Consider the following 27,116-nt stretch of genomic DNA (forward strand, 5'->3'; position numbering starts at 1 on the left):
CACATTGACACCATCACAGCAAGATGATGTTGTAGGTCATCTTTGGAGCTAGTCTGTTGTTTGACTGTTACTGTTCTCCACACCATCCTGCACCTCTGTATCATGAGATTTTCACTTGGTCTGCCACTTACTGCTAGAACTGTACCTCTGGTCTTCCAATTCCTCACAGTTGAAACTGAGAGCTTAAATCTGAGACAGCTTTTCTACTGTATCCTTCCCCTAAACCATGATGTTCAACAATCATTTGTTTTCAGGTCATCTGAGAGGATTGTTTTTAAGGCTCCCATGTTGCCACACTTTAGAGAAGATGCAAAGAGGAGAAACACTTACAATTGGCCTCCTTTAAATACTTTCTCATGATTGGATTCACCTGTGTATGGAGGTCAAAGGGGTCACTTGAGGTTACCAAACCAATTTTGAGTTCTAATAATTAGTGCTAAAGGTATTGAAATCAATAAAATGACAAGGGTGCCTAAATTTATGCACATGGCTAATTTTGTTTAAATAATTCTTGCACACTTTCCATAAATCATATCAAGTTTATTTAACTTCTCAAATATCACTGTGTTTTCATCTCTATGCTGATATATTTAAAATGAATTTTCTTATCCAGACAACTGATTTATAAAGAAAATCATGAAAATTTACAGGGGGTGCCCAAACTTTTTGCATACCACTGTATATGCTGATTTTCATGTTTAAATAACATGCCTTATCATCAGTAATGAACACAGTTGCAGATGCTTGATGAATAGTTCTGCATTTATTCGACATAGAAATCTTTTGTAACATTATAAATTTCATTTTTGATCAATTTAATGCCTCCTTGCTAGAATAAAACATTATTTAAATAAATAAATAAATAAATAGTGTGTATATAATGATAAATTAACTCATAAAACGAATGGATGCTACTTTAACATGGCATTACGCCTAAAGATTGTATTACTAGGGGCATATGTACTATAAACATACAATGATAGTAAAATATAGATAAAGTTTTACATTACACAAAGCATTATAGGGGCAATTATATTATAGTTTTAATTCACCAGTTGTACCGAGTGAGGTTTAAACCAATTACATTAATGGTTGAACCTGGAGTGATAAATCAATATCAAAGTATTAAAGAGAGTGATAAATTGCCACGGTATAGGAATTTCACTACAGAAATTTCATCCATGCATGACCCAGGCATCTCATGGTTCACAGAGAGGCCCTCAATAGCTCGATACTCCGGCTGGATTGGAAACATGCATACTAGCGTCTGCTTATCAGCAATGATACCCATCTTCAAATATATAGATTCATTATATATTGGTAGGGAGAATGCAGTGTACCAGAGCAGGCAGCAACTTTTGTGTATTCTTGTCTGTCGTTTTTATCGCTTATCTGCAATATCTCACCAGGTCATCTCGCTCCATGCATTATTCCTTCATTCTGAAATAACAAGAACAGGAGCCCTCTGCTTCTCTCTCCTGTCCTTCTCAAGTAAACACAGAGCTGTGGTTGTTTCCACAGCGTTAAACCCTCACCTACCACAGACCAAAAGAAGGGTCACCCGGCGAGGAGATAGCGCAGGCCCTGCTGAGATACTTGACATCCTGTGTGTATTTATGGAGGCCCGAAGCAAGCCTCGAGAAACCCGATAGGAAATATCGGAGGTCTCCCTGGTTGTGTGTTTGAGCCTTAAATCGGGTCACCGTGGAGTTGTTTGCGAACAGCGGGTGTCGCTGTACCCGGTGCCGTGGTTTGTTTTGTTGTCTGACAAATGTTGCACCCGACTTTTGACCTCACCTTCGGCGATGCTTTGGAAGATGCGAGAGTTGTACTTTCGCAGGCGGCTAGAAGAGAGGTCATTGTAATTATCAACGAAGTAGCTGATAAAAATATGTATTTAGTCTCTGAGCGCTTTTTTTACAGGTGTTTATTTGCTTTTAGTTGAGTTTGGAGATAAAGTGGTCCAATGCATCAGATTAATCAAGGTGATCTGCCCGAGTGGAATTGCCCCAATGTAGCTGAACTATTTGGACATGTTTTAATAGCTCTGGTACCAAATGCCATACTTTAGTTCGTTTGGAATAGACTACTGGCTATTTATCTAGAATTTCCCCTGAATGACAGTCTGGATGACTCCTTTCACTTTCCCAAAATCAGATACAGTCTGAATATTTGGAATGAATGGAAAATAGAAAATTCATGTAGTGGTGTGTACTGATAGTCACAGGCTCTTCTGCCTCAAATTATAGTGTATCATATGATTTAGCCTTTAGACGTCATATTGAATGAAAACAAGACGCTGTGAAGGCATAGACTTTATAATGATATGTGCTTCTTAGGAGTTCCTACCATACGATATGCTAGTTGAGGAAGCTGTTGGTTTGAGGCTGGTTTAGAGATGGTCTTTAGCTGGTCATGTGCTGGCCTAAACTGGTTCTGAGGAAGTTAGCTTAGGACCAGCATATGCTACAAAACATACCTAAGCATATGCTGTTTTTTTCTCAACAAGTTTCTGAACTCCACAACATTCAAGTGTTTGTCTCAAGTTTTCTTTCTTACTTTCTTCATTTACTTAGGCCAAGACATTTCATTAGCTAGACCAACCCGCATTTTTTGATCCATACGATTGGTAGCTTGAAGCCTACGCCGAATCTCCTAATAGCCTCGTTTTTCAAACTTGTCCCAGAAATTAAATATAGTGTTACCTGATGATGATGATGTTTACACAGATAGCTATTTTTTCTAAGGCAGAAATATCACGTCAGAAGTGACTGATTTAGAGCTCTGTGCCCTATAGCGAGACACTTGATGTAAACACTTTAAAGGAAAGCGTGGCATTGAGTATGGCACTCGGTTTATATATTTGCATGCATGCAATTTTAAAACACATTTCTTATCTAATTGGTTTAACTACTAGATTAACTGAATTAAGATTAATTAAATGCTTGAATCAGCAATATGCCTTAATCTATACAGTTAAGAATCAAATCTCTGCTTAGAAAAAAGTAATTGTTATACATAACGTTTTACAGTCATTTAAGCTTTCATTTTATTTTGATCCAGAATATATACGCGAAAACAGTAATAATGTGAAAAATTGGTAATTTTAAGTGAACATTTTCTATTTTAGTGGCAGAGGCAACACTAAATGGAGGTTCATTACTCCAGTCTTCAAAGGAATCACATGATGCTTCTGAAATAATTGTATTATTACTGCAGCTTCTTGTTATCCATGTTGAAAACTGCTGGGCTGTCATGTTTTGAGGATCATTATTAAATTTAAAACTATTCTTTTAGTGAGGAAAGCAGAAATCTGTTGTAACATAGAAAATACAGTTTTTATGATTTAATACATCCTTGCTGAAAAAATAATGAAAAAGTAGTTTTCTGACCCCAAACTCATACTATCTATATAAACAACACTTCAAGTCGATCTCCCACATAACAGTATATATATATATATCGATCTATACATATATAGTATATATATATATATATATATATATATATATATACTATATATATATATATATATATATAAGGCAGTTTCAATATAATGTTTCATGGTTCATTTTCAGGTTGGCTTGACCATATGCATTTACATCTCTCAGCACTTAGGTTAGATGTTTCTCAGCATTTGGGACAATAGAGTAGAGGCCTGGCCTCAGTGACGACCCAGTCATGTTGTTTTCTGTAAATGTCTTGGACGTCATTTTTCTTTGCAGACAGGCATGCTGTGAGGATTTCCATCCGCTGCGTCTCTGACCGCTGTTTAATACCTTTCGTTTTAACGGCTGTTGGCGCCGTCAATATGCCAACAAAGACTTGGACCGTTCCCGTATTATTCCAGGCCTTGTTGGCGGAGTGTGTAAAGTGGAAGGAAGCGAGAGAGTTTGTGAGGGTGTGTGTGTGTGTTCCGTTAATAAGAAACAATTGAGAGTTGGTATCTGCTGCCTGTTAGGTTTAATTTAGAGCTATCCACAAAACTTAATGTGTCTGTGGCTCAGTCCACGACCCCTTAAACCAAATTACAGACGCGTTCTATTACTGGAGACGTGTTTTTCTGCTGTGTAAAACCACATGGGTGGATGCCTAGCCTGACCTCAGACCTTTCCAGCCAGGCACAGGGGTTCATGTTGGAGGAGTGGGACAGGGGATGAAAGGAGATTAGAGAGATAAAGGAGAGGGAGGGAGAGCAGTTTTGAAGACTCCAGACAATGAATGATTTTCTTTGTGAAGCATTTAGAAGTTCTGTGTGCTTACAGTCCTTTTGTCCTTTTAGTGCCCTTATAAACAGCCTTATAACACACACAAACACACACACACACACACCATTGAAAGCTTGATTTTGGGTCATGACATGCAAAACCTTGGATTTCCTGGCTGTTTACAAGTAAAATAAAAAAAGTTTCATAAGTGAGTAAGATTAAAAAAGAAAACAACAACAACCCCAAAAAACAATATACTGTATGCATATGTCCGGCACAATTAATTTTTGTTCTACATAATATTCGTGCAGTTTGTTTATTTATTTATATATATTAATATATTAACATTAATTTTTGGGAAGCGATTAATCATGAAATAGCACTCTCTCTCTCTCTCTCTCTCTCTCTCTCTCTCTCTCTCTATATATATATATATATATATATATATATATATATATATATATATATGCTCCCATACACACAAAAGCAGATAACTGAAAATGCTATTTCATTGTACTTTTCAAAAAAATTGAAATAGCTACATAATACAGCTAACTAATACAATGAAACACAATGCAAACATAGGGAAGTATGAAACGCCTCAAAAACACTTGATGCTTGATATTTTAGGTTTCCTGGCCCCAAGCTTCATGCAGTGCAGGTATTGCTTTCTAGTGCTTGCTATGCAGCTGTGTTCTGTTATGTATTGCTGGATGGTTGCCTAAAAGACAGGTTAATCCAAAAAATTAAATTGGCTCAACAATTTTTTCACCTCAGAACATCCAAGATGTAGTTAGTAGATGAGCTTGTTTCTTCACTTTCAAACAGATTTGGACCAAATTTTGCGTTACATTGCTGCGTCACGTAGTGAATAGGTGCCGTCAGTATCCATACAGCTGATAAAAGATCACAATCCATCAGTCCTTCAATAAACATCTTATAAAAATGAGTGTTAATCAGAAACAAACACATTACTAAGGACATTTTAACTTTAAACTGAAAAACTAGAGTATAAGTTAGTGAATTCATAATAACATTAAATGCTCTGTTTGTCCTCTTAAACTCCTTAAAAATCTATTTACATACAAAAATCTGTTTTATATGTTAATATATGTCAAAACAGTCATGGAATGTTTTTCCTTTACATTGTTAACTTGATCTATGCATATTTTATATTCTGATTCAGACAAAATTACTTTTTAATTGGAGAAAGCAGCTATTATAAGACCCAGAGCACACAAATATTTTTAGCCAGAAGCAACAGTTTGAACTCTTAATGGCCGGTTTGTTTGTATAAACACACAGATTTTTTTACTTTGGGTGATAGCGTACCCATTCACTCCAGAGTATCCGATGTAGTCAACAAGTGATGTAAATTTCTCCAAATCACAAACTGAGTGGAAAGCAGGGGAAGCTCATCTACATCTAAGATGGCCACAGAAGTCAATACATTTTGTTTTGGACTTTAAAGTTGACTACCTGTAGTTGGTGATTTGTCAGAATACTTAACCTCAAATGTAAGCAGTAGTAATTATGATATTTGTCTGAAACGCCAATGTACTGTTTATTAAAAAATGTATCTGATGCTGACCTCTTTCCAAGTAATGTGGTGGTGACAGTGTTCTTTGTTTGTATGCGTCACGATTGGATAAACATCGTGTCTGTAGGTGTAATGTGTGTGTGGTAATGTGGTGTGTTAATGAATTAACAGAGTTTCTCCAATGCCATTGAGATTACATTTTCTGCCTTATGAATTTAAACCCTCAAAAGGCCACTATTAATTTTCAAAACTTTTCACCAGGCATCTAAAGTTCTTTCAATTAGTTTTTCATCTCTTTTGTTTCCGTCATCCTGAGGATGTCTTGAGTATTATTCATTATTTCATCTCATTTAAGAGGTAATGCATGTATTTATTGTTAGAGGCCTGTTGAAAGCAGAGAAGGGATAATTGAGAAGGTCTCAAACAAATCCTTTGAAACAGCACTTAGATTTTTAGGTTTTAATGATGAAATACATCACTACTCTGTGAGTATCTTATAGTGAACTGTGGCTTTTGATGGCATGTCCATGGGTTTAATGTTTAATATTTTTGCGCCAAATATTATTCAAAATTACGAACTCCAAATCCCAAGCATCATTGAGTGCAAATGTGTATTATATTTTAGTTTTGTCATATAAGTTCTAAAAAATTGTTGTGTTTTTGAGGGATTAATTTAATATTTTTATATGAGTGCTAGAATTTGTATTTTTTGTAAAAAATTTTTATTTTTTTGCATATTATTGTATAGTTTTAACATTCCAACTATATGCAGTTAATTAAACAAACTTAATAATGTAGTTTTAATATAGAAAAAAATGTCAAGATATAGGCTAATTGGAGGAAATACAAGAGAAATATACAAAATAAGAAAATTGAAAAAAGAATAAAAAAAACAAAAAATGCATTAAATTGTTGACATTTTAAAGGAGAAGGCATTTACAATATTACAATATATTTGTATTTTAAAAAAATTAATAATAATGTGGGAAAGAATATATATATAGTAAAAAAAACTTTTCAACAATGATAATAAAATAAAATGAAATATTAGCATAATAGCATGTTAAGATCATATCTGCATAGATCCTGTGACACAGAAGGCTGAGTAAAAATGCTAAAATCTCAGCTTTGCCTCCACTGAAATAAATAGCATTTTTAAAAATGTTTTCAAATCAAGCTGTTTATTTCAAATTACAATAACATTTAAAAGTTTTACTGTATTTTTAATCAAATTCAAATATTGCCCTGGTGAACATAAAAATGTACAAACTCAAATATTTTGAGTAAGTAATGCTATATTCTAGAAACATATTCCATTGATTTCTTAGCGTTCCCTCTTGATTTCAAACAGGCTGGGATCCTTCTACACCCTCAAGCATGATTCTCATTGATATTCAGCTACTAAAAAATTATTAGTATTTTAGCCCCATGCTATAATTTGAAAGTCCAGATTAAGTGTTGCGTGAAGGTTGACCATACAGTTCCTTCCTGTCTAGTGTGTGTTTGTATCCAGTAATATGCCGCAGGAGGAAGTCTTGTGCCCAGCACTCTCATGAATTACCACCCAATTGCAAGCGATCACGCTGGGCGAAAAAAAGAAAGGACAGAGTGAAGAGAGTGCTTGGAAAAAGAAAAGGCAGATGGGTAGCATCGTTTCTGGTTCTCCTCCTAAAGCCACCGTTCACTCCTTCCTCCACAGACTCAATGAAAAGGTAGAAGATAAATTACCAATGTGTGTGTGTGTATGTGTGCCAATGTGTGGTCTAAAGGACTCTTACGGTAATTGAAGGTTATACTATGAAAAGAAGCCCTCGCGATACTCATCTAGTTTCAGTCTGGAAATTAAGACTGATTGTCGGGAGATGAAAGCTTTTGTTAAACAGTTTTTGTACCCCACTTACACTCCACTCTATTGGACCAGATGGTCTCCTAACGCCCGTTAAATCCTGCGCCAGTCTGTTTTACCTTACAGACAGGTATTGTGGTTTTTCTAAGTAGCCTGTTTCTCATAAAGTGCCGAATAAATGTCAAATGTTAATAATAAACAGCCTCTGTTTCTTACCAAGCGCTAATGCGGAGTAGCCTGTGCGTTTCACTTCATTGAAGGAACGAGGCATGTCTAACACCCAAGACGTCTAATGCCTCTTCCATTATCATTAATCGTTTTTGCCCGTATCATTAAGGAGACTGTTTGTGTTATATTTTAGCTCCAAAACGTGATGTGTTGCCATCCTAGGCAACTTTTAGGCGTTATATAGTTGTGTGTCTGACATGAAGGTTGTTCCAAAAATAAACTGAAAGGTTTTGTTACATTGCTTTGTTAGTTTGCAGGCGCTCCGTTACTGTAGCTATATGTAGCAATGACGTTGCATGCAATATTTACATGTGATATTGCAATTCTGTGAATTATTAAAGCACTGATTTATTAGATTTGCAACCATTCTCTTATGTTTCATCGACAGTGGCTTATCTGCTTGTGCTCGTTATTAGAGGTTGTCTGCAGATGGTAGGCGTTGATGCACTACATTACTACTGTAAAGTGTGTTCTGTTTAATCTTTTCTTATAAATGAAGTTAACAACATTTCTCTATTCCTGTCTTCATAGATCTGGTGTCGCTGCCATGGCAACCCTGACCCCCTGCTTTGGCTTATCTTTGCTGTCCTTCAATTGGCTGCCTGCTCGTTTCCAGAGGAACCTGGCACCTTTAATCTCGCCCCTGCTGAGGGTAAGAACACTCCTCACCACTTACACTGTATCAGTTAAACAACATCAGCAGCAGCTTATTTTTCAGTTAGACATAAAATGCTACGTTTATGATCTTTTACGCATATACATTTAGAAGACATAACAGCACAGAAGTCAGCCAGGTTACTATTTTTGGCTGGTAAATTAGCTTGGAGAAAAGGCACATTTCTAACTGTGCCAAGATTCACATGAGCATAAGAATATGAGAATATTTCTTTTACTTAGAGTTACAATGATTTTACCGGTGATTTATAGTATTATAATTTTAATATTTTATAACATTATTATTCATATATTTTACAAAGAAGCCGACATATATGATACAGCTGCTATTTATGTTAAAAATAAATACCTTTACCTTGTTATTTTATGTGTGTGTTTGTGAGTGTATGTAATTTTCTGCCCAGGACAATTCTGTGTGTATGTGTGTGTGTGTGTGCATTTCCTAATTAGCTTTATATTTTATTTCAATATTTATTTTTTAACATTATTAGTTCACCTCAACCCTAAATAGATAGTCCACCAAAATGCTAATGTCTATAATAATGTACACTTACCCTCATGTATATGACTTCCTTTCTTTCTTCTGTTGAACACATTGAAGATATTTTTAAAGAATTCTGGTAACCAAACAGTTTTGATTCCACTTGACTTCATAGTATTTTTGCTCATATATCAGATTTTTTTTTTTTAGGGGTACACGTCCCTTTAAATGTTGTAAAAGTCGCTATAATACCCTGCTTTCTTGTAGTTGCATATTTAAAGCTTGTTAAGCTTTATATTGCGCTACAGCTGTTGTAAAGTGTTCTTTTAAATGTGCATATGGTTGACATACAGATGTGGACACGTCGCACTGTTTGTAAATAGTTTTTACACATTAGCACTCATAAATGGATGAAATCTCATGTATATAAGCTGTGATCATTTTAAAAGCCTTTTAACATAATGGCGCTGGAACTGAGACACAAAAACTGTGTATGTGTGTGTGTGTGTGTGTGTATATGAGGGGAGCGTATTCCTACAGATGCCACAAAGCAGAATCAGTGATATTGATGAACAAACTACTCATCCGTCTCCAATGATTCAGTAGAGACTAGGAGGTTAAAGGAGTCATGCGGCACAATGTAGATTGGTGTTTTATGTGGGTCAGGTTTTGTCCCGGAAGGGATGGTAAAACCTGAAATCACCTCACGCTGTGAGGTCCTGCCGGCGTTAAGCTTTCAGAAAATGGCTTAGTAAACATACTAAATAATGTCTTAATGAGCAAGTAAAACAGCAGAAAGGTTTATAGCAAGAGGTAGAGGAAAGAAAATGTCATTATCTCAGTGTAAAAACAACAGAAGAGCAAAACAAACATGGCGGCGCTTGTGTGTGTGTGTGTGTGTGTGTGTGTGTGTGTGTGTGTGTGTGTGTGAATCAAAGTGAAATAACGTGACCTTTTTGGGTTTTCCACACTTAATTGCTCTTTCCAAAGCACAAAAACATTTTAAACCCTCGTGAAATGTCCAAAACAACTAGAGTGAAGAACAAGCCAGCAAACAACAGTATTCTATCCTTCTCTCCCCTTATTACAGTGGAATTAATTAGTAGCAGAAACTGTAAGAAGTATCATTAGCATTCACAATAAATATATGTGGTTGTCCTCAGGCTTCTCAGACTCGGAGCACAGATCTATCTCTGCGGCTGGAGGACACATTCCTGTTGGGTTTTTTTCAGTAGTAATCTGTTTTCTAATTGTGTTTAACTTCTTCCCACAGCATTTGGAAAGCAATTTTTCTTATCTGAAATGTGTGAGCGCTCTCTGAACTGCTAGGGACTCTTTTCACAGCGCTTTATACAAGAGGACACAATATAAAAAGTTATCAGCTTTGCTCATGAATTTATTAATTATGTGACAGGACATTGGGCCAGTGGTCTGATTGTGAGGGCAGGTTTTATAATAGGATTAGCACACACTGTGTGCATTGCTATGTCACACTATTGTGTAATAAAATATAATATTTATTGAACTTTTTAAATTATTTTTATTTCAATTGCTATGCTTTTGTATTTTTATATTGCTTTATTAAATTAAATATATTACATTAAATTTATTTTCATTTTAAGTTTTATTTATTTTAGTACTTTAACTTATTAATAATTTAACTTTTGAAAATTCAGTTTCAACTTTTATTGACCTGCCAAAGCAACCTGTCTGATATAATTTGATTCTGACATATTTTAATTTACTTTTCTTTTTAAGTAAACATGTTTAAATTTTATTTATTTATTCAATGACTATGTTGAGTTTCTTCATTCGTTTGTTCAAATAAAAAATCTCGAGTGTAAATGAGCACCAGGGCTTTTTGACAAAAAGCACCATAAAAGTGCATATATCATATTATTATGTGACATTTATTTATGTAGTGGTCGACACTTGATGCATTTATAATGTGAACAAATCATTTTTTCGTTGAATCATTCACGCTTTTCAGTGAATCGGTTTGAAAACAGACTGAAAGATTCATGCGTGAATTGAACTGATTTGATTCTTGAGTTCCTGATTCAGTGATTCAGTCTAAGTGGTTAACTGTTCACTTTAATGTATTATCCATGATGATGCGTATTCCTGTTACACACAAAAATCTGTCATATGAATTAAGTGTGGAAAATACAGCACACAAGTTGAATATACCAAGCTTGTGATGCTTTGTGTCCACGTGAAGCCTGAATCTTTATTTGTCGTAGTTGCTTTGAAAAGAGCAGGCGGGATATTTTAAAAGAAATGAAGTCATACAGGTTTGCAACATCATAAGGGTGTGTAAATGACAGATTTATTATTTTTGGCGTGCACTTTCACTTTAAGACAGCTTGTTTTTTTGGCGAAGACACAGTGATGTATGTCTTCGTCCTTTCTTTGTGTCTCAGAGGTCCCCTGTCTCTAACTCTTCCGGGAAAGTGATGGACACGTTCCTGCCTCCGCTTTAGTGTCTGTTTCATCCATCCGCATTTCATATTTCTCGGCTCTTTTGTCCAGGTGCTCTCTGATGTCTCTGTCTTCCATCTCAGCCAGTCATTTTTTTCACTTTTTCGAATTGTTTCTGTTTCTTTATTTGTCAGTGGTGAGGCGCTATCCGGTGTTTGTGGGCCGAGCGTGATCGCTTTACACCCGTCAGAGCCGCTGTATATTCAGACCGCCTCAAAGTCAACCGCACACTCTACATCGGAGCCAGGTAATGCCAGCGATTCAACAATATACAGCTTTAAATTACAAAAAGCAATAAATGTTTATTTTACTGCACATCTTGTAAGAGCAAGCAAAACAAAGACTGTTGCGTTGATTTTGCACATCGCTGCACACACACTCTTGAATATAAGGTTCTTTGTGATGCCATGGAAGAAACTTTAATATCTGAAGAACCTTTCTGTTTCACGAAAGCTTCTTTGTGACAAACAATTATTTAAAAAAGGGAAGAAAGAGATGGTTCTTTTTGACGTTTGACTGAATGGATCTTTGTGGAACCAAAATGGTTCTTCCGTGGAACCTATTTTTAAAAAGTGTACTGTACTAAGGAAGAAATTAAAAGGATTTTCTGTAGTAATCATTGCTATTTTGGGTATTATATATACACTATTATATTTTTGATAAGGAAATAATATTTTTGCATTTTATTTTGATATATATATATAAATAAATAATATATTAAAACAATATTTTATTTTAAAATTCTGCATGTTCTTTGTTATGTTTTCATTTTTATTTTAATTTTAAATGACATTTTTTGTCATTTTGATATGTAATTTTTGTAATTTTATTAGTATTTTTATATCATTATTATTGTATTAATTCATTTATTCTTGTTTTTTGATTAGGTTTCATTTATTTTTATGTGCCATTTTAGTTTAAGTTCAGAGTTTTTTCTTTCTTTTCGTTTCCAGTTACTAATTTTACTGCTTCAACTTGCCATGACAGCATTTCAAATTTTGGGGATTTTTAGATGATATATTTCAGCTTCACGTCAGTTAAACTAAAATGCTTTTACTAAAATTATCTCTAATAACCATGGTGGTAACTGACAACATTTTAAGTCATCAAGATGTTAATTTGAGCTTTAATTCCACCCACTCTATTGACACGGTAACACCACTGTTAGGTTTTACAGCAACCACCGCTTGGTTTTACATTCCGAATTAATATAACATGAATATAATCTCTCTGTTATTAAAACCTTTCTGTTTCGCTACACCATCTCGGTACCTAATTGGTCTTAAACGGAAATGACAGGTTACACAATGAGAAAATGTCATTAGGTTTCAAAGCTCTGACATGAACAGCCCCGTTCTTACAGCTCAACAGCATCAGTCCGTATAACAGCATGTTCTATCCTCGCAGCCAGAGAGTGTGTGTGTGTGTGTGTGTGTGTGTGGGGGCTTTGACGGGAAATCTGTGTCCAGATTGACTGGTGGTACATTTAGTTACATCTTTGGAATCTGTCACAGACCTTCAAAAGGTTTGGGCTCCTGAGGGACTTGACATGTGGTTCTGGTTAGGCGGTGGTGGAAAGTTAAACCCCGTTCGCTGACCTTTAACCAGCCGCTTAAACGCTTGCTTTCTGAAGCTAGAGGACAGATATAGTCTATCTTGAGTTTCCGAGCGCTCTTAGAAATTCTCGTACGCATTCGGAAAGTTGAAACTCTTATAAACTGGTTACTGTCACCACAAAACTCTGAGGCTGACATCTCCAGAGCTGAGAATTCACATTTAGACTGTTCTCATAGACAGCTTGATGGATATGTTTTATCAAAACCCTTTTAGTGCTTTAGTGCATTATGTGCTGAAATATATCTTCACACACTTTCTGTCCTGTCTCAGTTAGTCACATGATTTAGGCTCTAATTTGATTTGCATACTTCTAATATTCTCTGTGCTACACTGTGTACTTCACTGCCAGTGGGAAAATATTATAAGTATGCACAGTAGTAAGTAGTAAGTATTAGGGCATGTAACATCATGAAAATGTATATTGATTTGAGTTACTTTTACACGATAATATACATACATATATATATATATATATATATATATATATATATATATATATATATATATATATATATATATATTATACTTTTACACACACACACACACACACACACATCTATATATATATATATATATATATATATATATATATATATATATATATATATATATATATATATATATATATATATATATATATATATATATATATATATATATTTACTTTTATTTGTTATGTGCTTTTTGTTATTGTTATGTAATTTTATATATGTTTAGCTTTTTAATTACATTTATTAAAGTTTTCCTAATTTTGGTACTTAGTTTAAGTTTTTTATCCAATGTTTACTTTTTATTTTATTTAAGTTTTATTAAGAAAAACTAATTGAAACAACATTGTGTATTTTAGTTAAATAATAATAATAATAATAATAATAATAATAATAATAATAATAATAATAATTACAACTAGTACATGGCAGTTGCTTTGGTAAATTTGCTTAGAGAAATATTCCATTGCTTGAAGATGTCTTCAGTTAATTTTATTTGACAGTTTTATTTTTTTACATTTTACTTTTATTAGTTTTATTTTTTAAGCGTGAATCAAATTTATGTTTGCTAGATTTATGCACAAAACAACGTAATGAACCGAATATATTTAATTGAATATGTTTACTGAAAACATCTCATTAACTTGTTTCTAAAGTAAATGTATTTTTAGTAAATTAGTTTGTTTCAAGGATGTTTTTTTTTACGATTAAAATGGTTGTTTTTATGCTTGCGTGTTTCTGTAATGATTTTAATGTTAAATGAAGTCTCATTTTCATTGTTACTTCTAATGCTGGTCTTGGTATGCGGTGCGTGTGTTTGTGTTGCTGCAGAGATGACCTTTATCGAAAGTGGAACTGACCATGTATCTGGAGATGAAATGTTCTACAGCAAGGTGAGCCCTTGTACCTCTCTCTCTCTCCATCACACACACACACACACAAACACACACACACACAATTGCATGTATGAACACCTTTTTCATTTTACCTTGAGTGTAGGTAATGATTTTACTCTTGAATGAAATTTACCCCTGTTGTTTCACAGAAAAGGACGTGGGAATCCAATAAGAATGACATCCGCATCTGTAGAATGAAGGGCAAACACGAGGTGAGCGTTCAGTGCCAAATAACACAACGTTTTTTTCGCGTTTCACGGCCCTTTTAGCACCGTCTTAGCAAGGAATTTCATTCGCAGCACTTTGAGTGATTTACTGTTGCCGGGAGCTCGATGTTTCAAACCCTGTGGCAGAGCTGGATACGCTCTCATACAAATAAATTCTCCCGGAGAGTAAAGGTACAATATAAGGATTTGGCTTATTTCTGCAGTTTGACAAGGAAACGTCACTCTGGCCTCTCAGAGGATGCTTTTAGCGTTATTATGGACGTTACTTACCGCCTTGCTTAGTCTTGGATGTTACAGAGGGATGTGGGTTTTCCCGTTATTTGCTTGTGTTTTTAACTTCTGCTGAGATTTGTTACCTTTTTATGAGTCGTGTTGCTTTATCAAGTACGCTACCTTTCCTACAGCTACATCGGTGTCTTGTGCATACGCATGATGCATAAACCGCAAACTCTTACAGTTGCATTTACGCGTCTAGCAGACACTTTTATTTAAAGTGTCTTAGAATAGAGAACAATAGAGCCAGCGATATTCATGGAATGCAGTGCCAACTTCATTTGAACAAGTTGAACATGTATTTTTGCTACTTCCACACATCCTTACGTAAATCCAGAAATATCATCCAAAAATAGCCACAGCTCTGAAATGAGTTTTTTTTGCTCTCTTCTTTAGCGCCTGGTTCTATGTGTGCTTTTATATCAATATGAAAATTCGTTTTGCATTTCATTTCTTCCTAGGCAAAGTTAATGAGGCTCTAATTTTTCTTAATGCAATTACTGTAGTGATATATTTCACAGAAAGCTTTTTTTTTTGCTATAGCATGTATCTGATACTGGCCTATCCATTGGAAACAGTTTTGGCTTCTCTTCAGCACATTTGGACCTGACAGCTCCTGCAGCAGTTTACTTATGTTCTGCTCAATAATGAGCCATCTACCCGCTGGTTGGGTAAAACAGGTCATACTCTAGCGTTACATGATGATAAGATGATTTTAAAAGGGCGTTAACGAAACATGGCCTTTATTATAAGAGATTGTTATTAAACAGTGGATCCCGATGAGCTAACTGACCAGTCATTTAGTGTGGCATGATTCAGTGAAATAAAACTCAAACTTCGTTCCTGTAATTGTAACGATAAGTGCCCCTGTTATGGATTTTTGAAAATATCTTTCATGCAGTTTGTAACAAAGCTCAAAGCGAATGAAAACATCCTGCAAAGTTTTAAATCTAAAAGTGCACCGTTTATAAAGCTATCGTCTCTGACTCTGAATCTTTGAAACAAGTAGTTTTTAAAAGTGTTGATGTTAACATGAAACATCGGATATATTGCCTGCCCACTTTTCGATGTTTATGTGTTGTTCTGAATGAAAGTGCGACTTCATTCATTGTCAGTAGGTGCTGCTTTTTGGAGCGTTAAAACAGAGGTTTCTCCCGGTAACGCTGTACACAAAAATCATAAAATTGGTCAAAATCTTGCTGCCCTGGAGACCTGCAAACCTGGAGTTGTTTTTAATCACGTTTTAAATGACAATTGCTGTTTTTATCTGAAAAAAATTCCCCTTAGGTTATTAGTGATGTTTTTAATTATTGTGTTATTACATATTATATTTGAAATTGCATAATGACGTTATGCGTTTAGCATAAAAAGTTTTAACTTAGGTTCATTGGAAATATGTGGAAATATTTCTGCAGAAGTCCAAAAACGTACTTATACATATGAATTGCTTTAACAGTTCTAATAAACACCAGAGGCGTAAAACCTGAGTAAAAGGAGATGGAGGATTCAGCTCATATTCGCATTAGAGGTTAAAATAGCATGGCTGCATCAACAAATGGTTTATTACATCACTTTTGCATTTGTCATCACTATCGGGCAGGTTTAAGTTTGGTGAAGAGGATTAACTTTCAGTACCTGATGCAACATAATCCAAACACATCAATATGTAACAAATAGGGTCACATATTGAATTCACATTTCAGCCTCACTCACTGGCCGCTTTAATGTGGAAACTGTAAGGTAGAGAATAACTGCGCTGCAGAAATGTATTCGAATGAGCCTGGGTGGAAAAGTGTTTGTTCTTCTTTCAGTCGGTCTTTAAGTCACGACTGCTGCAGTCTACCATCTTTGGACTTTATGCCCGCTTATGCACGGCTCGAGTGTCCCGCCACACGTCGGCATGAACAGAAAAATACTTCAACTTTTGAAAGCACGCCTGAGTCCCACGTATCCTGCAACCCAACTAGTGGATTTTAAAAATGTGTATTTTTTCACATCTCCCCAAAATAATTCTCCTGAACTCTTTGTTCGGTATTCTCTTTACCTTAAAAAGATTTGAAAGTTTGCTAGAAGGCTTGTTTTGTGAGCCGCATTCGGTTCTCACATCTGAACCTCAGACTCCGTTGTATCTCTCTTTGATGTTTTTGTGATAAATCTGTTCTTATTCTTCAGTTCAGAGGCTAATTACCTTCTGCCTTCTGCCCACCTTCATCATGTAAGAGTCGCGCTTTCCCCGCGCTTTGCAAAACCGGCCGTTTTAATAAATGTGCATGGCTGCAGGGGAGAGAACTTCAAGGGACTGAGTGTCAAACCTGGACAAGCATTATTGTTTGGCAAGAAGGAGCTTACAAATTAGACCTGTCTGCCACCCACCCACATGTTCGGAGAAATCTGAGACATCAAACACGCACCTGTGAATCTCTGCCTCCGCAACTTTTTGCAACAGGCTCTCCTGCTCTCTGCTTCTCGCTCTCTTCTTGCTCTTTCCGCGTTGTTTTGTTCACGATCACTAATTACCTTAAACTATAAACTATTTTTCACAGCATTCGCCTCTAATTGTGTGAGATGGACGGAATACTGGTGCACTGGAAATAAGTCTGACTGAGACACACGACCAATTATCTGTCCTTCTGTCAGAGATCTGACCCCACACCTCCACACACCACTGATAGCAGACCTAAAACCGAAGGCTGGGTTCTGGAATGAGATTAGATGGACTTTAGAAAGTGCTGTCAGATGAAATGTGTTTGATCTGATGTAGCATGTGCTCCCATGTAATTGTGTTCTTGCTGCTTGATTTAAGCTGACATGATTTCATAATGAGGAGGAAATTCAATATCCTCACACACGCACACACACTCCTGCTACATGAGCATCTGTAAAATAGCATGGCGTTCATGCGAAGAGAATTGTTGTTAAACCTAAGACAATTAAAAGCTATTTTTGTAGGTAACTAAAATACTGAAAAAAAAATTATATAAAAAATATAAAATATATATAAAAAATATATATAAAAATAAATTACTTAAAAACTAAATTTATACATATTTAACAATGAGAATATGCTTAAAATAAAAAATGAGAAATGTTGCCTTGGCAATTCATTGAAAATGACAACTGAAACAAATGCATTAAATCTAAACGGAAATATTTAAAAGAAAGTAAATAACAATAAGTAAATACGAATTCAAATGAAACCGAAATGTTAGAAGAAAAACACTTATACTTAATTATAATTAATCAGAAATGGCAATTAAATGAAATATAATGTGTTGAAGCTGATGAGTTAAAACGTAAAACAGACACCCAAAATAAATTTAATTAAAATGTATTATTGTACTGAAAGTACTGGAATAAGTCAATCTAAATAAAAGAATGTAAAATTGTAAAATCGCAACGGATTAAAATGCTTTCTTTTCTGAAACATAATGGGAAAATTGTTGCTTAACCATTTAAAAATAAAAAGTTAAAGTTAAACTACTAAAATTAGTAATATATAGATGTATTAAATCTAAATAGAAATAAAATATCACAAAATTACTAAAACTTCAACCACAATTACAATAAAAAAAAGTAGTAATAGTGTAATAAAATGCATTTCTTTTTGCTTTCTGTATGCACAATTAAACAACTCAAAACTGAGAAGTAACTTCACTGCGCCTGGTATAAAAGTGACCAGTTCAAAACAGTTTTAAGCCTAAAAGCGTTGGCCGGTAGTGCATTAAATCACAATAACATCTTTAGAGGTGGATAATTGGATCATTCATAATTCATATGAAGATGCAGGAGTTGAATTACTGCGTTTGACTGTCACTTGCGCAGCTTTGATTGGCTTTTATGAAGTGCAAGATAAACAGATTTCTACAGCAATAACACACAGATCGCATCTGCTGCCGGTGATGCTCCTATAGCAAGTATAGAAAAGTGTGTGTGAGATGTAATAGATACACTCACATCCTCTCGAGTATCTGTTCTCTCTTTCCATGAGTTCCAATTGTCATTTTTATTGGCTTGAAGGGCACTGCAGGAAGAGGACTTCATTTGTGGAGTCGTTCTGAATGAAAATGAGCAAAGGGGTCCCTTCATGAGAGATTCACCGAATATCTTTTTGCTCGGCCCTGAAGAAAATTTTATTGCTCTGATATTGCTGTTTTATAGCTCAAGGCACTCGAGCAGGTTTGTCTCGGATGTTTTGTCTAAAATGTCTTACAAGAAATCAAATAGGCACAGATAATTGTTAGGAGCTATAAAGCTGCAGGAAAAAGCATGATGATTTCTTATTTTTTTTACCATGCATTGAAATTTGATCTAAATTTCAGCTTGTGTGTTAACTATTTTTTCTCTCTCTTGCTCATTTGCTCTGTTCACATTTACACATGTATGTGTAGGTTCCTTTATTTATCTTATCTCTATCTAACAGACTATGTCTGTAACCAAACTTTTTCTTGTAATGGAAAAGTTTATTAATATGTGCATTTGTTGTTGTTGTTGTTGAATATTATATTTAATGTATGGTTAAATTTGATGTATGGGTTAAACATAGTTGTATTGATATAGTTAGAATAGGTAATTCGCTATGCATAAATTAAATATCCACATATGAAATATAGTGTCATATAAAGTAAATATATAATAAAACATGTATGAAACATATTACAAATTGGGTTTTAATGCATCACAATTTCAAGCCAATCTATGTGTAATATGTATATATAATACATTTTTAGATATATTAATGACATGTACATGCATACATGATATAAAATATAGGCTTAAGAAATAAGATAACAAATAAATCATATATAATATAATATAATTATTATGTATTGTTGACATTTTACCGTATGGAGGCATTACGTTATAATAAATATGTATGGGTGTAAAAATATATAATATGTGTGTGTGTGTGTGTGTGTGTGTGTGTATACACACATATATATTATATACATGAATTTTATCACTTTCCATATGGGTGATAATCGAGGGCAAAACACTCAGAGACCCAAACAAACCAAAATTATACAATAGATAAAAGATAAAATTCTTATAGCTTTATGTCAGTATAACAGAAAATATAACGTCAAAAATACATATAAATATCTGTTTATGCACATTAATAAAGCTATAAAAAGCTACAAAACTAAAAACTGAAGGTAGATGATTTTACAGTTATACCAAAAGGTTTTTTTTTTTTTTTTTTTTTTTTGCTAAATCATCTCAACTATCAATCAGACAACCGAAGGCAGGATTCCAACAACGTTTTGATCCTTTAGACGAATCTTTTGTACGAATCTTTATATGGTTAAGCGCTAAATGTGACGTGATCTGACAGCCAGTGATTTTGATGCAGAAAGAAGTGAAAAGCAAAGAGTGGGAGGAAAGGGAGAGGGAGAGAGAGAACAAGGAGTGGTGGATAGTGAGGAAGGTGAGAAGAAAGACAGGGGAGCGAGGGAGTAAGGGAGGAGAAGTCAGACTTTGATCAGAGCAGAAAGGAGTCTGCCGGGGTATGGGATCGTATACTGCCTTGTCACACGCTCTAATCTGAAGGATAAATCTTGACACTTTCTTGATGGTGTTTCACAGAGACCTGAAGCACATGTGCTCTTCCCCAGAGCGAAACCTGCTTTTTACACCTCTGACGGGCGTACGGATCGACCCGCTCGCAAAACTGCATCTCTGATGAATTCAATTTTACAGTTTATGAAGCGGAACGTAAGATCTCCCCACCCCTGCGGAGAGTTTACAGCACACTCACACAGCGGGGCCGCTCTGCTCGCGTTCAGGATGTTTATGATGCGCCTGCGAGTCCGTATGGGAACAGACGGGCTTCAAGGCAGCGTGATGCCAAAAATTTGCTTATTTTATGTCTTTAGCCTCAGTTTAGTATTCATTAGGGCTTATTATACCAATGAAAAATGTCCATCAAAAAAATCAATATTCTGAGCTAAAACAGATTTTCTGTCCTGATGATGTAATCGAAGTCTTGTGGGCGGGGAAATGTATTAATATTAACCGGTTAGATAATGAGTGTTGCAAACATTGAATGGTCTGGATGGTTTCTTGGGCTTTGTTTTAAGGTGTTATGATGTTCTGGATGCTTCCTTGGAATTTTCTTATAGGTTACTACAGGGCTTTGCTAGGATCAATGTTGCCAAGTCCACAGTTTTCCAGCTAAATTGGGAATTTTTTTTTTTTTTTTTACACAGGATGAAGCAAACCACTGTGTATGCCGAAGATGCAGTATCAACCCCCTCCTTTCCTGCAATGTGTTTTTTACAGCAAATTTACAGCTAGTTTTGTTTCAGATTGGGATAGCTTTTATTAGCAGTCAGGCTGTTTTTGTTTTTAGGCAAACCTGGCAACCCTGGCTAGAGCTTGACTAGAGCTGGAGACCATTTTTAAAAACTGAACTCGACACACTTAAAGTACACGTTTTTCCATCGCTGACCACAGAATCTAGTCTTTGAGAGATGACTAACGGCTAAGTCAGTCCACTACACTCCAATATTTTTGAAAATAGGCTCATTTTTCAACTCATCTGGAGTTAAACAGTCGGGTTTTACCATTTTCAAATCCATTCAGCCGATCTCCAGGTCTGGCGATAGCACTTTTAGCTGCAGCTTAGCGTAGATCATCCAATCACGCTCAAACAAATGACCAAAGATTTTCAATGTTTTTCCTATTTTAACTCTTATGTAACGATATTCTGCAGTGCCTAAAATAGCCCCGCGGCTTTATCAGGCCCTGTGTAGTATCGTTCGAAAACTGTAGAACTCAACTTATTAACTCTGGGGGAGTTGAAAAATTGTGTTATTTTAATGACCAGTGCAAGTCACGACTAGGCAACAAAATAAATCTCATGATAATTTAACTACGTACCAAAACAAACATGGACGTCAACAGACAGCTGGCTGGTTTTATTTGCTGCGAGGTTTGTCCAGAAAAAGGAAAAAGTAAAAAAAAATTCTGATAAGATGTTCTTCTTCGCACAGCTGCTTCCCTCAAAGACAACACTGCAGACATCTGTGTTTTTATTAAATTACTAAAACGTTCAAGGTTTGTTTTTCTTAGTTCAGGCTTAGCATGATCTGTCCTCTTATACTGGTGTTGGTAATAAATATCACAGCAGCGTGTCTTGTATGTTTTCATTATTGCCTGAGTAGATGTGTCTTTCATTAAAAAAATAAAAAATAAAAAAATAAATATAAATATATATATATAATCTTCTTTCTTCTTATATATATATATATATATATATATATATATATATATATATATATATATATATATATATATATATATAATATATATTAATTTTCTTAATTCTAACATTTTGAAATTTTTAGTCAAGCAGTAATATAGTCGTTATTCTCATGTATATCTGCAAAAACGAATTGGTTCTGGGCAAAAACAGTAGGCTTTTCTGTTACAGTTGCATTTTACAGTAAAGCAATTACAGTATTAGTTAGAATGAAATAATTCCTGCTCCATTCATTCAACAGTCAAAATGATGTGTGTCTGTTTATTTCAGTAGTCTATGGCAAACTTTAATGCTCCCAGTGTTATTTAATGGCTCTGTCAACAGCTGCAGAGGTATTCAGTGCACTATAATTTCCTCATCCATTTCACACAAAACTATATTATATGTTATTCAATTATTTCAAATACAGGTGTCGGTTTTTCCCTCAATTACGAAGACTGCAGATTGAAATAATATATTATTGCCGATAATGTTTCGCTAACAATTCTCAATTTACTTTCCATTTTTTCGAAGAAAACAAATAGCCTGAAACCTTGCAGTGTAAACATCAATAAATGAAAGAAACCTTGATGTATAATCTAGAAATAATATGTTTAACAGCATCAGTTGCAGATATTAAACATTTAGAAAAATGACCATTTATGATGAATATTTAAGATTGTATTATTTTTCAACACCTCACAGAGTACAATTTTATCTTTCGACCGAGCTAAAAAAAGGCCCTGTCCATCTGGGAATGATCACATGACTGCATTCATTCAGTTGCATTCATAATAGCTGGAAAAGTAGTAGTAAATCTGCAGTAGTTTCTAGATGCTTTCTGTAAAACAGCAGTAGCAGTAGTTTAGCAAGCACCAGTGATATCATTGCCATACATTACAATCCAATCAAGACAATAAAATCATGACATCCTGCCAGACAGTGCATTATTCAGAGCTAAATATTCAGTTGCACTTGAAAATGTCACACGACATAAGCTAAATTTATTGCGAGTGCTCTTTAATGTTTCTCAAACACTTTTCTGGCTGGGTTCAGGTTAGGGTGAAGATCAGCCGTATTGTCTTCTAATTGGTGGGTAATTATGGGTAAGCTGTTGCTTAATTTTGCTGCCGTTGTTTGCATTGTATCCTGATGATCACCCAGAAAAACACACAGAGGGAAGAAGCTGGCAGCGGCGATGTGGTTATGTTATGTGGTGATATCTTCCACAGCATCCAGGTGGAAATACTCACGATAATAAGATGTGAAAGGTTGCGTCATTTTATATGCTTTCACTCGCGCGCACACACCTCATCTTATCAAAAATGAAAAGATCCCTGTCCCTCTTGCTATTCAAACACACGCCGTAAGTTGATCTGTCGCTAGGGAGTGTGTGTTTAACGCGGTGAGCAGCTTGAATGCATTTGTAACGACATCTCTTGTGCAAACACGCTCACACACGAACGGTGGACCTGCATCTGTAACAACACATAGACCCTCGGCAGTCCTGCTAATCACCTCAAAGAGCCTGACCTCAGTGTCGGCCCCCTCGGGTTTCAGCTCCACAAGGAGGCCCAGTCAAACTCAATGGGCACAGCGTTGAATGGGCCCCACGGTGGAGCTGCGTGGTGGGGCCCACATGCAGAGGTTTCGGCAAAATACACAAAACCACTTCAAAACGTTTTATTGATGTCCGTCAGGGAACAGAGGCATTCTTGGTGCATGAGTGTTCACAGTCGGCTATCCAGTAGCTTTCAGGGCTGCTTTTATAGCTGGACCCATGTCGTGATGCATTCAAGTCTAGCTACTTCCTGTTTCAGTGCTACACAAAGGCGTGTAGCAACATTTTGCAAATCTAGTACAAATACAATGTAAAAACCTGAAGAAAATGTATGTTTTTGCAGTGTGGGCTCTGTGGCGGAGCTGCAAGCTGGGACCTACTTATCTGCTGTCTGTCTTCCAAAACAAACACAGTTCTCAAAATAATGATGTCTGGGGGAAAATGACTTGTGAAGTTGTGTCAATATTTACAGCCTTATTCTTTTGTGCATCTTACCCAACCCTTTCATGTCTGACCCAGAACACACACACACACACACACACAAGACACACACTGTTTTTGTTCATCTCTCCTCCTTCACTCAAATTTTAATTAGGATTCAAATGACTTTGTTAAATGACATGAAAGTCAAATGCTGCCAAGTCATTGTGATTCAGAGGATCGGCCCGGCAAAATAAATACAGAGAGTCTGATATCATCAACGCTGATTCCACGCAATAATTAATAAGAATAGTCGTTTCTACTAGTGTTTATTCATTTTGAGATAACAGAATTATACAAACTCCCACCCTCTTTTTCTCTCTCTCAGTTTTAATCCTAAAACATTTTGTTTATTTTAAGCTTAAATTATGATTTGAGTTCCAGATTGTCAATGTGCTTTCAGACCTTTGAACCCTGATACAATATTAACAAAATACAAACAAGGCAAATGAGATTGACAAGCAATGTTAAATGTATTTAATATACATATATATATATATATATATATATATATATATATATATATATATATATATATATATATATACATATATACACATATATATATATATATATATATATATATATATATATATATATATATATATATATATATATATATATGTATATATGTATACATATATGTAACCTCACTCTCAGACATAAAGGTACAAAAAGGTAAATCTTAGTACTTAAAGTGTACATATTTTAACCTAATAGGTACAAAAGAGTACCTTTTGAAAAGGTACCGCCCCAGTGACAGCTTTTTGTACCTTTTTTTATTTCCGAGAGCGCCCAAACTTCAAACTTGACAAGAAGAATGAATATATAATAATCAAAAACAGGAGTAATGTTTGTATTTCTCTGTTTCCTTCAGGAGGAGTGTCGTAATTATATTAAGGTGTTGCTGAGCCACGATGGAGGGCTGTTTGTGTGCGGGACAAACGCTTTCAACCCGCTGTGTGCCAATTACACGGTGAGTGTTTCTCAATGCCTGCAGAATATACTGTCTCCCCTGTGTTTACCCTCAGCAAACATGTAGAGCGTGTAAAGCACAGTTCTACACAAAAAAAACACAAGGCACAATTCTGTTCATCTGTCTGTACGTGGAAGACGTTCAACAGGAGCTTGTTGTTTTGTTATTTTCTCGCAGCCCGGTCATCACGAAACGCTTTGTGAGTTTGCTCCACCGAATCGTTAGAAAGAACTGATTCAGTTCAACTCATACAGTGTGCGTGTTTACAATGGATTAACAATAATGACAGTAGATGAGCATCGATGGGAGGCCAACCGACGTGAATGGATGCGCATAATTACATCGGAGTCTTCTGAGGAGACGATGCTCATTTGGATCGAATCGAAAGTGTGGATGCGTGTGTAAATGGTTTTGTGAGCGAATCTTTTAGGAGCGTGTCTGAATTATATCTCCCCAAAATCAGGGAAAAAATAAGAAATTGTTTTGCTTGAAGAAAATTAACCGTTATTTATGGAAGCCTTATTTCTGACATGGGATAAAACTAATCATTTCAAAAGGATGTCTCGCAATTTGTAGTTTCTCACAATTATGAGGAAAATTGCAAAATATAAACTAGCAAAGGTTAGACTTATAACCTTACTTTTAACTTTTTTCATTTTTTTCCCAATTTTACGCAAAGGTTGTTTCTCACAATACTGACTTTTATCTCTGAATTCTGAGTTTATACCTCACAATCCTGTTTTTAGCTCCATGATAAAAATACAAATATAGTTGTATATTATTGCTTTATATGTTCAGTTTTAAATGTATATAAAGCGGTTATGACTAAATACCTTCAAATTCTGACTCACTTTCAGAATTTGAGTGAATAGTGAGATAAAAAGTAAGTTATTAATTTAATTGTTTATTTGACGTACATACATACATCTCAGTGCTTTGATACAAACTGTAAGACATCTAACCAAAATTATGTGTAAAATTAATGTTAATTTTCCTGAAAAATGTTAGAATTTTAGAAATAATTAGAACAAACTAATGTAAAATGTACAGATTAAAACTATATACTGATATTGTGTGACAGTATTTAGCTTAAATTATCATTTTAATTTTAGGTTTTGTTATCATGTATGTACATTTGGCCTTTATGTTACATCTTCTGTTGTTTAATGAATGTTTATTGCATTTTTTTGTGTGTTACCGTGATGGTGTTTTGTGTTTGCATTAATGACTCTATATATCTATATATACTTCTGTTTGTGGCAGAGCTACTTGCTACTTTATTATGGTGGTTGTCAGTATGTTAAAGGTACAAAACAGATTTTAATAACAGTGTGCGTTGTTAAATTTACTGGTTTATATTCAAATTTTCTTGTTTGAAAATCACAGTTTTATTCTGTAAAATTTTATTTTTTTATGTTAATGCACACACATGCATCTATTTATTTAAGAAAAATATGTAACATTTCTATATTAAATATATTTACATATATGACATACATTTTAGGAATATAAATATATACATGTAAGTATTTGTGTATTTATATATACATAAAAGCACGCACATACTACTGAGTTTCACATGGATACTTCATGAGTAGATTTTCTTATATTTTGTGGTTAAATCTTCAAATCTTTGTTTTTACAGTATATTGCAACATCAGAGCTGATTCATTACTTCATATAAAATTGAGAAAGCCTTTCCGGAGAACGTTTTATTTGTGAGATAAATCGTCACGCACTAGTTGCGTTTGAAGCCTCTCTCGACAAGCACGCTCCGCTAACGCTCTCGACTGTTGCTGGAAGCGTGCAGAAATGATAGCGGCACTTGTGAAGGTGTTTGGAGATATGTGTGGTTTATAACAGCTATCATCCTCTCAGAGTGTCATATCCTGTCCTTAC

General features: G+C 35.0%; 1 long non-coding RNA gene and 1 pseudogene across 1 annotated transcript; both read left to right on the forward strand.

Annotated features, from left to right (window-relative positions):
* The window catches only part of LOC122326913, a 160,401-nt pseudogene that overhangs the window by 100,202 nt on the left and 33,083 nt on the right, over positions 1–27,116 (forward strand).
* On the forward strand, positions 14,424–22,093 carry LOC122326923. The gene is made up of 3 exons (XR_006247535.1): positions 14,424–14,457; positions 14,610–14,672; positions 21,167–22,093. It is a non-coding gene; the product is annotated as an uncharacterized LOC122326923 (long non-coding RNA).

Source organism: Puntigrus tetrazona, chromosome 2, assembly GCF_018831695.1.
Source record: "Puntigrus tetrazona isolate hp1 chromosome 2, ASM1883169v1, whole genome shotgun sequence".
In the NCBI taxonomy this organism is placed as follows: Eukaryota; Metazoa; Chordata; class Actinopteri; order Cypriniformes; family Cyprinidae; genus Puntigrus; species Puntigrus tetrazona.